This window comes from Alosa sapidissima, chromosome 11 (genome assembly GCF_018492685.1).
Source record: "Alosa sapidissima isolate fAloSap1 chromosome 11, fAloSap1.pri, whole genome shotgun sequence".
Taxonomy (NCBI): Eukaryota; Metazoa; Chordata; class Actinopteri; order Clupeiformes; family Clupeidae; genus Alosa; species Alosa sapidissima.
In genome coordinates, this window is record NC_055967.1 from 22,049,638 (window position 1) to 22,061,220 (window position 11,583).

Consider the following 11,583-nt stretch of genomic DNA (forward strand, 5'->3'; position numbering starts at 1 on the left):
ATCAGTTGCAACATGGTCAAAACGTCAAATCCTAGCACCTAAGGCTAATGTTAAATTTGTCAGTTTGTACGCTGTCCAGCGAATAAGCTTACTTCTTACATCTCTTAAGTTAAAGAATTGAAAAACTTGGATCGGTATTATCCATTTACATTCAGATATTGCCATAGACTGACAAAGACTTTGCAATCGTAAGGTTCAGAGTCTATAGCAACCGTCAGAGTCTATAGCAACCTTGACGAGACTGATGAGATAACAGTGCAATCATGGTTGAAATACTCCCGACACACACAGAAAACAAAACAAAATACTGTATATCTATACAAAAAAATGGATGTTGTTTTATTTGAAACAATAAGTCAGCAGTTGTGCAAGGGCATTACTAAGGTTAAAGGTGCCATGTGTAAGAATTGAGGTAAAAATATCCAAAAAATGAGCTACATGCATCAAAAGAATGAGAAGAAATAAGGGTGATGATGTCATTAAAAAAATGGCAAGGTATAGTGCTGCAGAGATATCAACCAGAATTAGCATGCTAAATTACTAGCCACAGCCCGACAGGTGTCATAATACCAGCTTCGGCCATGGGAGGCGGTATGCGGGCAACATAACCGCCAGCCAAACTGCAATACACGTTTCTCGGTTGTTACTCTAGGGTAGACCAACTCACTTTCTGGAGGTATACTGCCTCCATCTTTTATGGAATGTGGAGTATGAATTGATTTTTTTGGCGGATATTACACATGGCACCTTTAAATCTCACTATAATCACCGAGCTGTCAAAAATTGATCCATTTTGTCTTTTTGCCATCCACTAGGCTATTTTGCTGTGGCGCGAACAATTCATGATGTCACGTACAAATATAGATTAAAATACAACACGACAATCCAGCTACTAAACTAACCTATCTTTTACTGTCTATGAAACTAACCAGACTAGTTTCAGCTATTATCTAAGCAAGAAGAATATCAGCGCATGCGCTGCTAGATCCGCTGTGGTAGATCGGTGGTCGTAGATCGGTTGCTATATGGTCTGTGACTCTGCAGCCGGACCCTTCACCCCTAAACACCAGCCGAGTTACTACATCCACTACCGCCTCCTAAATATCAGCTGAGTTACCACACCCACTACTGCCTCCTAAATATCAGCCAAGTTACTACACCCACTACCGCCTCCTACACATCAGCCAAGTTACTACACCCATTACCCCGCGTAAATATCAGCTGAATTACAGCACTCACTACTGCTTACAAATAAGCTGAGATGCTAGTGAGCACCATCACTCTACACAACAAATGCAGTGCTGTGTGTCTGGGTAACTTGAGAAACCTTGAGAAACAGCAATGGTAGGAGGAAAAATACATATTGAAGTATGCAAAATATTTACAGCCTGCCTGACATTATAGACCAATGGATAATTTAGAGGGGAGAACACTCACACAAAGCCAATATCTAGTCATCTAGTAATACTACCTCACAGTAATGCTCTCTCTGAAAATAACATCTCACCTTCACCTTCTACACACACACACACACACACACACACACACACACACACACACACACACACACACACACACAACCACTACACATCCACACACACACACACACACACACACTGGTACAGTAGCTTTGATAGCTGTAGAGATCATGCCACACATTAAAACAGTATCCACAAAACACCAGTTGCTGATTGTGTGTGTGTGTGTGTTTGTGTGTGTGTGTGTGTGTGTGTGTGTGTGTGTGTGTGTGTGTGTGTGTGTGTGTGTGTGTGTGTGTGTGAGTGTGAGAGGGTCTGTTCGTGTGTATGTATGTGTGCATGCTTGAGAGTGTGTCAGTGGATGATCATTAATGGGGAGGCCTGTGGATGGTAAAGAGCACTGCTGTGGGGAAGGACGCTGGGACCTGCAGCCTCTGGTGAGGAGTGGGGAGAGATGAGAGCTCTGTTGCGTATCCTAGGTGAGTAAGACACCAAGGCTCTGTTGCGTATCCTAGGTGAGGAAGACACCAAGGCTCTGTTGCGTATCCTAGGTGAGGAAGACACCAGGGCTCTGTTGTGTAACCAGTGCCACACTCTGACTGATTGGCAGCCAGGAGTGAGAAGATGAGTAACTCTCCCTCCAATCAGCCTGAATTATTCACAGCCTAATCCACCCCATATGGCCTAAGCAGCAGGAGACAGGGGCATGGGCCTGCATCAGGGCATCGTGGGTAAAAATAGACATCAGCAGCTTCGACAGGTTATCAACCTCTTCTGAGTTGCTGGCTCTCCTACTCACACAGTGAGCACACACACACACACACACACATACACACAGCATTCAAAGACACACACAGTATTCACACACACACATACTACAGATCCACAGCATTTACAGATCACTAATACAGATCCACAGCATTTGTAGATCACTACTACAGAACCACAGCATTCAGAGATCACTACTACAGATCCACAGCATTCAGAGATTACTACTACTGATCCACAGCATTCAGAGATCACTACTACTGATCCACAGCATTCAGAGATCACTACTTATCTCCCTCATTTACACACCGTCTCTTCTGACCTTAAGATTTCAGACACCTGACGGAGGGAAGGGGCTAGGACAAGCCAGTTGGTGTTACCAGACAAGCAGACTGGTGCTCCATAACATGTTTGGACTGATGTTAGCTCCTACACTTGCAGAGGCCAAAGGGTCCGATGTGCGTCTGCACCGCTGGATAAACTAGACCCCTCAGGTGGCCAAAGCTGCACTGAACACTCACAATCACACAAACGCAAAAAGCACTCAAGGAAATGAGTGTGGACCAGCCCACCCCCAGTGTTCTCATGGGCGGATTATGAACTTTCGGGCCCCTGGGCCCAGATGTTTTAAAGGCCCCCCACTAATTGTCGAATATGTGGGAGGGGGGGGGGTTGGGGGTCTTCCCCCAGAACATTTTTAATTTGTTTGATGTGATTTCCTGTATTCTGGTGCATTTTGGGGATGGCCAATACTAAATTCAATCAGATTCATAGCCTACATCCTGATGTGTTGATATTGAGGCAATGATTCCATGCAAAGGCTTGGGCTTCAGGGCCCCCTGACCCCTTGGGCCCCTGGGCCTGGGCCCGGTAGGCCCGTGCAGTAATCCATCCCTGAGTGTTCTTGTTACTCAGGGTGATGATGCGGGGCAGATTAGATGGGCCTCTGTGGCCCCGCCCCCCACTGGTGGCAGCGCTGTGGCACTATTTCTAGCTCCTCAGGTGGAGCGCTCGTTTACGTAAGCCTCCATACGACTGCAGCCACACACACACACACACACACACACACACACACACGCAGATAACCTCGCCGCTCAGAGGGTCATACGAGGCTACAGGTCTGGGCACCTCACCTCATGGAGTGACTCAGACTCTCTCCGACTCTCACTGTCAGATCTCTCAGCTGGCACGTTTGTCCAGGTTTACTGTATGTACACGCCGCCGTCGACTTCAGCTGCAAAAAAACGCTCTGGATGCCCCGCTTTGTCCGCTTGAACCTCGGAGCAACTAGGAGGTATTCCAGACGCCCGCTGGAATGTTCAGTTATATGTTACATTTTAAAAGAACCGTTGGGATAACGTACCCCTGCGTAAATTAACTACATTTGATATTAAACATTACTTTTATTAAGAAGCGATAAAAATGTGAAATTGGGCTTGCCTCAATTTTGAATGATGGTCATTGACAGCATCTGGCAGCTACCTCAGAAAGTATTGCCTGTATATTGCTACTATCGCTACTATCCATAGCTTAATCATGTAACGTTATTCAGCCTATTAAAAAACATTTCGGAAACCGTGTTCTTTTTATTGATTCTCTATATCACTCATATAGACCTTGAACAAGTGTCATGTTTCTGCAAACACTAACTTGACCGCTCATCCTCGTTATTAAAAGTAGTAAACAGAACAAATGTTTCGTGAACCATGCAGTCTATGGTAGGAACTGAAGTTCACATAGGTTTTGCTCTCTCAACTGTGTACACCTCATTTTGAATTGGTTGCCGTTTGTTTGCCGCTGAACCGCGTCATAGCTCATTACCATAAAAGTGAACAAGTTTCAACTTTCTGCTTGACACTCTGGTTGCTCAACACGCCCAAAATGCGACGCCAACTGATTTGCAGCTTCTTTCAGCCAAGAGAAGCTGGCTTCCATTGAAAATAAATTACTTCCTGTAACTTTGAAGCTCAAGTCGGTGGTGGTGTGTACGTACGGTAAGACAGTGTAATCTGATCACCCAGTGCTTACCCCCAACTTGAGGAAACACCTCAGCAAATCTTTCAAGAGCAGACAATCCAGAAACACAGGACACCTCAGACACACAGACAATCCAGAAACACAGGACAATCCAGAAACACACAATCCAGAAACACAGGACACCCCAGAAACACAGACACCCCCATACACTCAGGTATAAACACAACACAATATTGATATTGCAACAGTATACTCAGAGACAAACACAGGGCTTGATGCTGATATTTTGATAGTACACTCAGAAATATACATACTGTACATGTTGCATGACATTAATTAACAATGTGTTAGTATACTCAGAGGGTTCCATTATCCCCTAAGACAAAATGACCTTTAACTCTGGTGGCCCCATCTGCACTGTTGGGGAATTCATATGAACAGGTTCTACATGGAGACTACATCTACAACACACACAAGCGCAATCAACCAATGCAAACTAGTGACCCAAACAAGAGCTCCTGCGTTTGTGGTTCATGCTTGAGATCCTAGAGGATACAGACACTCCACAGACTCAACAATGCTGAAATGGCCATTGGTCTCAGTGATGCACAAACTCATCCATACAAAAGCAAGACGATCCCAACTGTTTTGCACAAAGAACACACCTGTGCAGATTACTAGCACACAGACAAATAAAACATACACAGAGAATTACTAATGCACAGACAATCACTTACATACAGGAAAACACTAACGCACAGGCAAATACTAACATAAACAATCACTAACACACAGGCAGACAATAACATATAAACAATCACCAACGCAGACACTAACACAGAGACAATCACTAACATGTAAACAATCACTAACATGTAAACAATCACTAATGCACAGACAAGCACTAATATATAAACAATCACCAACACACAGACAATCACTAACACACAGGCAAACAACATATAAACAATCACCAATGCTGACACTAACATACAGACAATCACAAACACACAGACAATCACTAATGCAAAGACAATCACTAATATATAAGCAATCACCAACACACAGACAATCACTAACACACAGCCATTATCACATAAACAGTCACTAACACACAAACAACTTAATAACACACAGACACACAAACAATCACTAACACAAAGACAAACACTAACATACAAACAATCACCAATGCAAGCACTAACACAGAGACAATCACTATCTCACAGACAAACAGTAGCATGCAAACACTAACATGCAGACAAACACTAATAATACACAGAGCCCCTAACAACACAAACACAAGCCCTGCTCAAACACTCTAAAACAAACACTGAAGCCCACACACTTAGTCACACACTTACACACACACACACAGACACACACACACATGCACACTCTTTCTCTCTATTTCTCTCTCAATTCAATTCAAGAAGGCTTTATTTGCTTTGTGAATGTTTAAGTAACACTATTGTCAAAGCTCAATTATACACATAAAAGGACAAATAAGGACAAATGGCACAAATCTCTCTCTTACACATACACACACACTACTGTCTCTCTCTCACACACACACATGCACACACACCCCTGCCACTCACTCTCACACACACACACACCACTGCCTCTTTCTTTCTCTCACACACACACACCACTGCCACTCACTCTCTCTCACACACACCACTGCCTCTCTCTCTCACCCCCCCCCATCCCTCTCACACACTCCTTCTGCAGCACCTGCACCTTCTTCCTGTTTCTCTCCAAATGAGGTCAACGTTTGTGTCATAAATATTCCCTCTGTGAGTGAAACAGCCCTCCCGCAGATAGAGACTGCACCGCCGGGCTGTGTGCTTCAGATGGAGACGTTAGCTTCGGAGTGCTCCAACACCATGGGCTACACACAGGAGAACCCCCTCCAGCAGATGCACTCTAAAACCACCACCCATACACACTACCTTCCGCACTCTGTGTTTTGAACCTGCTCATCACACAATTCTCACAAAAAGTTTCTCAAGCGCAGACACCTGAACACAGACAGCACTGCACCTGAACTCACTAACGCCGCTACGCCAAAGAGATGCATACAACCTGCTGATGAAGCCTCCACTGGAGCCAGAGGAACAGTCACACACACACACACACACACACGCCACTGAGAGTGTGTGAGACAAGGGAGTCCTGAGAGAGGGAGGGAGAAAGGGGGAGGAGATAGAGGGAGGACAAAGGGAGGAGAAAGTGGAGGAGAGAGAAAGAGAGAGAAGGTAGAGTGGGTGAGGAAAAAGAGAGAGAGAATAAGAGAAGAGGGAGAAAGAAGAGGGAGAGAGGGATGAGGGAGAAAGAGAAAGAAAGAAAGAAAGAAAGAAAGAAAGAGGGAGAGAGAGAGGGAGAGAGAAAGAAAGAGAGAGAGGAAATGGAAAAAGAGAGAAGAGGGAAAAAGAGAAAGAAAGAGAGAAAAGAGAGAGAGAAAGAGGGAAAGCGAGAGGAGAAGATATAGAGAGGAGAAGGAATGAGAGAGAGAGAGAGAGAGAAGAGGGAGGGAGAAAAAGAAAGACAGAATGAGAGAAAATGGACAGAGAAAGAGAGGGAAAGAGAGAGAATGAGAGAACATGGAAGGAAACTCCTGAAAGAAGAGGGAAAGAGAGATGAGAGAGAAAGAGAAATATAGAGAATGAGAGAAAAGGGACAGAAGAGGGAGAGAGTAGAGGAAAAGAGAGAGGAGAGAGAAAGAGAGAAATAGAGAGAGGGAAAGAGAGAGAAGGAAAGAGAGAGGAGAGAAGGAAAATAGAAAAAGAGAAAGTATAGTATAAGTATATATACTCTTTTGATCCCGTGAGGGAAATTTGGTCTCTGCATTTATCCCAATCCGTGAATTAGTGAAACACAATTCAGTGTACACACAGTGAGGTGAAGCACACACTAATCCCAGTGCAGTGAGCTGCCTGCATCAACAGCGGCGCTCGGGGAGCAGTGAGGGGTTAGGTGCCTTGCTCAAGGGCACTTCAGCCGTGCCTACTGGTCGGGGTTCGAACCGGCAACCCTCCAGTTACAAGTCCGAGGTGCTAACCAGTAGGCCACGGCTGCCCCTAAAAGAGAGAATAGGGAAAGACAGAGCTGTGTTTCCCTCCCTCTGCCTGTGCGGGCACTGTGTTTCCCTCCCTCTGCCTGTAGGGGCGCTGTAGAGCCTCTGCCTGTGTGGATGCTGTGTTTCCCTTTGCCTGTGGGGGCGTTGTGTTTCCTCCTGCCTATAGAGGCGTGGTGTTTCCCTCTGCCTGTAGGGGAGCTGTAGAGCCTCTGCCTGAGGGGGCGCTGGGTTTACTCCCCCTTGCCTGTGGGGGTGCTGTGTTTCCCTCTGCCTGTGGGGGCGCTGTAGAGCCTCTGCCTGAGGGGGCGCTGGGTTTACTCCCCCTTGCCTGTGGGGGTGCTGTGTTTCCCTCTGCCTGTGGGGGCGCTGTAGATCCTCTGCCTGAGAGGGGCGTTGGGTTTCCCTCCCTTTGCCTGTGGCAGCGCTGTGTTTCCCTCTGCCTGTGGGGGCGCTGTAGAGTCTCTGCATGTGGGGGTGCTGTGTTTCCTTCTGCTTGTGGGGGTGCTGTGTTTCCCCCTGACTGTGGAGGTTCTGTGTTTCCCCCTGCCTGTGGGGGCGCTGTAGAGTCTCTGCATGTGGGGGTGCTGTATTTCCCCCTGCCTGTGGGGGTTCTGTGTTTCCCCCTGCCTGTGGGGGCGCTGTAGAGTCTCTGCTTGTGGGGGTTCTGTGTTTCCCCCTGCCTGAGGGGGTGCTGTAGAGCCTCTGCATTTACACACTCAGGTTTCCTTCAGGTCCTCTTGCAAGGTTCCTCAACCACATGACTAATCGTGCATTCCATTTGTACATGCTGACGGCTTGTGACAACTCGTAACTTGTGAAATTACGTAACTTCCTTGTTGTAAGAAGTCGTCGTGAACTGGGGGTCCTTTGACTTGTACGAGATTGCTTCTCGTCAGACGAGTTTAGGGGGGCATGCCGTCGCGTAATTTTGCGTAACTTCCTGTTTTTCGGACAACTTACTACTCGTAAGACGAGCACATTGGATAAATGGATCGGCACCATAATGCCTAATTTATACTTTTGTGTCGACTCGTCACAGTAACTATGCCTCTATGCCGCCGTGAACCTTGTTCATTTTCCATCTTCTGTGTCTCTGTAGCTCACCACTGAAACAGTAGTTAGAGTCCATAGACTGCCATGTTTACATATAAATGGTATTTGTTTGGCCTTCTGCTTAGATTTTGAAAAAGTTATCGAGAAACCCTTACCAAAAAAATTTTATTTATAAAAAGTTAATTTTATGAAGTAAATTGAAGTGCAGTTGAAGTATAGTTCCCACGTTTACTTTAGGTAGTAAGTTTATTAGTATAAATGTACTTGTGGCACACTTGCACATGTACTATGTTTATACTTTCTTTGGACTAAATTGGCTCACTTTCAGTTTATAATAGTAAACTCGTAAGTACTGAGAACTATACTGTAAGTAAACTAGAGAAGATACTAGTTATATACTTCTAGCACACCTTTTAGTTCATTATAGTATACATTTAGTCATTTTAAGGTGTAAATGTAGTAAACTTTTAGGTGCACTACAAGTGAACGTATAGGTGTTCTGTTTACTAACACACTGTATTTATATTGTTTATTTATATTATTTATATACTGCATTTATATTATACACACACACACCAATGGCGTTGGCTGCCATGCAGGGCGCCAACCGGCACATCAAGAGCACTTTTGGGGTTCAGTGTTTTGTCAGCAGGAGCTGGGCTCAAACTTGCAACCTTGTGGTTCCTGCACGACGCCTCTACCTCCTGAGCCACTGCCGCCCACTCCTAATGTATATTTCTAGCCCAATTTTTCATGTTCATGATAGTATACTTAAAGTATATCCTGAGTAAAATATAAGTTTACTGGAAGGGTAATATTAGAATCAGCTAAGTGAATAAAATTAAATGAAATGAGGATATGTCATGCATTTTAATTGCTTAATAAGATTTTTCAAAAACCCTAGGAAATAGACAGTGAACTATGTTATTATAATGTATATTATAACCAACAATTACCACTGATGTAATTAATGACTTGTTGGTTAGGTATGTTAGCTTATGTCAGCTAGGACAACAAATATGGTGACACCCATAGCCTCTGAGAACAGGGACAAGTTCAGCTGAGGAGCAGCAAAGTGTTATCCCAGTGCTGGGGCACTGGGGCAGGAGAGCTGGTGCCTCACCACTGCCCCCACCCCACCCCACCCCACCCCCTGGGCAATTCCGGCTCTTTCAGCTGCGCTGTGCTTGTGTTGACGCTGCGCGTTCTATTGTATGGCGCTCTTGAGTGTGAGTCTTTGACGGATGAAAGAGCTACGCTGCTCCTCACGCACTGGTCGCGCCGCCCTCATTACCACTTCAAGGCTCCAGCGCTCCTCAGCGCTCCTGCATTATGGATCAGCGCGAGCACACCAGCGCCAGCACCACCACATTCATTTGTGCAAATATAATAAGCTGACCTCTCCCTAGTCCGGACATTCAGCAGAGCCCTGAGCCTGTCCACTCTATAAACACACACCCACACACACACACGTCTTAACCCCAGACAAAATGACCAAGGCTGCCTTAGTATCTTCAAAAACACATTGTTAACATTGTTGAACACACACACACACACACACACACACACACACACACACACACACACACACACACAAATTAGAATTAGAATTAGCCACTTTAAACACACACACATACACACACACACACACACACACACACACACACACACACACAGCTGTAAACATCTTTAAACACACAACATAGCTGAGTGAGGCTGCATCCACTATTTGCGTTTTTGTTTGAATATATTTACGCCTCTCATCTACACAACTTCGGCATTTTCGAGCTCCTGAAACGGAAACGATTTGAAAAACCTGTCGGCCCCAATGTGGACAGCCAATCTGCAAACATATGAAAACGATGACGCAGAAACGCCATCACTTCCTCTGATTGTCAGTATGATGTGTCGTGACACACCATGACTAATTTGGATGTCCACTACTAGCCTGCCAGTGGTGAATGCAACATGGAGACCAAAACACAAGCTTTACTGACCTTGCTGTCTTTACATAGAGACCAAAACACAAGCTTTACTGGCCTTGCTGACTTTACCAAAACACAAGCTTTTCTGGCCTTGCTGTCTTTACCAAAACACAAGCTTTACTGGCCTTGCTGTTTTTACGTGGAGACCAAAACACAAGCATTACTGGCCTTGCTGTCTTCAGTAGCTTCTGTAGTGCACTTAAATTCTGCTTTTTACTATGCTGACAATTGCGTGAAGGGTGATGTGATTTGTACGAATGGCCTTGTGATCCACGCGTCAGGTGTCTATGGGTGTAGATTGGTGAATTGCAAACATGTGCATGGACAGAGAACGCATTTGAAATGTGTGTGTGTGTGTGTGTGGGGGGGGGGGGGGGGGGGGGGGGTTAAGTTGTCTCCTTAATGAGTTGGACTACGCAGCATGGCATGCCACAGGCCTGCAGGACTATTACCAAGGAGAGAGCCATGGTAACCACACACACACACACACACACACAGCCCAGAGAAAAACAACCCACACAATACATGCACACACAATACACACACACACACACACACACACACACACACACACACACACACACACACACACACACACAGACCAGAGACACACTGACAGGGTCAAACATGCAAACATGCCCAGGAAACATGTTCAACAATTCACTGCCTCATGAGAGTCCAGTGTACAGTATGAGTCGGACCCACATGGGCTTCCTGTCAGCCAGAGAGTGAGTCGGACCCACATGGGCTTCCTGGGCTTATCAGCCGTCAGCCAGAGAGTGAGCTGGACCCACATGGGCTTCGCTCAGGCCGTCTGTGCAGCTGGGCTGGGCACAGGGCTCAAATCTGCAGTAATGCTGCCATCTGCTGGCCGTTTCCAACAACTTTGCTTCACTGTTCCAGTTTCCTGGACAGTCCTGAACAGGACTCATTTGCCATCCTCTGGGCACTCAGATAAACACTCTGTTGACCAGCAGCTGGACGCTGACACAGAGAGACAGACAGAGCTAATACTGATATGTGTATACAGAGACATATACATACATAGTGTGTGTGTGTGCGTGTGTGTGTGTGTGTCATCAGTGGTTTCTGTGAGGACACACACACACACGCACACACACAGGCCCACCCACAACTCTCCTTCTCTCCACCTCCCCTCTTTCCTTTCTTCTTTCCTTCACCTCCTGCTCTCTCTCTTCTCCGCCTCTATCTCTCCTCTGCTCTCCTTTGTTCTCTTTCA

The 11,583-nt window shown here is 45.8% G+C and overlaps 1 protein-coding gene across 9 annotated transcripts in view; it reads right to left on the reverse strand.

The window, feature by feature from the left end:
• The window catches only part of dgkzb (diacylglycerol kinase, zeta b), a 48,229-nt gene that overhangs the window by 29,792 nt on the left and 6,854 nt on the right, over positions 1-11,583 (reverse strand). The window contains exon 1 of one of the 9 annotated variants that reach the window (XM_042110639.1): positions 6,312-6,378. The exons of the other annotated variants lie outside the window; for them this stretch is intronic. The gene's annotated coding sequence lies outside the window, so the exon portion shown is untranslated. Of the gene's footprint in view, positions 1-6,311; positions 6,379-11,583 lie in introns of those variants that run through there. 9 annotated transcript variants of the gene reach the window in all.